The sequence below is a fragment of the Macrotis lagotis genome, chromosome 1 (assembly GCF_037893015.1).
Source record: "Macrotis lagotis isolate mMagLag1 chromosome 1, bilby.v1.9.chrom.fasta, whole genome shotgun sequence".
Taxonomy (NCBI): Eukaryota; Metazoa; Chordata; class Mammalia; order Peramelemorphia; family Peramelidae; genus Macrotis; species Macrotis lagotis.
Window position 1 is genome coordinate 658,695,948 of NC_133658.1, and position 1,231 is coordinate 658,697,178.

At 38.3% G+C, this 1,231-nt stretch overlaps 1 pseudogene; it reads left to right on the forward strand.

Annotated features, from left to right (window-relative positions):
• The first annotated feature begins 274 nt into the window (after positions 1-274).
• LOC141506057 (riboflavin kinase pseudogene) lies at positions 275-742 on the forward strand (annotated as a pseudogene).
• Positions 743-1,231: the final 489 nt, after the last annotated feature.

Here is a 1,231-nt window from a genome sequence, read left to right on the forward strand (position 1 = left end):
AATATGCAATTTTAAGAAATGATCTATGTCAGGCATGCGGAGGTTCTGTCATGTGCCCTTCATCTGCAGCGTTCAGGTGGGGGCCTTCACGATTCAAATGTGCACTTTGTTTGCCCACCCTCCTAAGCCCCATAGGATTCTCTCTCCCTCTGCTTCCCCTTTGCTGCCTCCCCCGACTCCAGGCTAGCAGAGGGGAATGGTTTCCCTGAGTTTCATAGCTACTCTCGAAACTCTCCACCTGGAGTGATTTCCCAAGCCTGGAGCCAGTGCCAGGATGAAGCCCCTTCCTTATTTCTGCTGGGGAAAGGTAGTGAAGCATTTTGGAAGGTGCTCCAAGCAGCTGGGCATACCCACAGCTAACTTTCCTGAGCAAGTAGGGGATAATGTTCCATGTGATTTAACTATTGGAATTTGCTATGTTTGGGTCTCTGTAGGAAATGGAGATGTTCACAAAATGGTTTTAAGCATAGGAGGGAACCTATACTACAAGAATACTAAAAAATATGTGGAAACTCACATTATACATACCTTCAAAGGGGATTTCGATGGGGAAATGCTTAGTATAGTCATCACTGGCTACTTCAGAGCAGAGAAAAACTTTAGTTCTCTTAATGACCTTATTTCAGTGATGCAGGATGATACTGAAGAAGCTAAGAGAAAACTGGATTTACCAGAACATTTGAAATTAAAAGAAGATAATTTCTTCCCTATGCCAGCAAGCAAAATAATGAATGGCCTCTAATCAAAAGTCATTTTATTTACATGCATTTTCCCTTGTGTTCCACTACTCTTTTATCATTGCTACAGGCTTGTATTTGAGTATCTTAAGAAAATTTTCTTAATAGTTGCGAATTAGTGTATATAATACAAAGTACTTGCCATTTTTTGCTTAAAGTAATGATGTTATATTAAAATATCATGGAGTAATACCAAAAAGGTTCATTTAAAAATCAAGATTTTTTTAGTATATTGAACTATATAGAAGCTTCATGTAAGACCACAGTTAAAGCAGAAAGCATAACATCATCTTGAAGTTTTTTATGATGAAAATATATGTATATAAGTAAAAACTTAATTGTACGTCATTTGCTGAAGATAAGAAGTCATTCTAGTGGCTAGGGATATCTGGATAATGCTTCTGATTTCCAACTAATGCTTCTAGACCCAGATGCCATGCAGAAGTAAAATGTGTGTTGTATAACACCTTGGCAGTCTAATAGTCCGAAAGGAA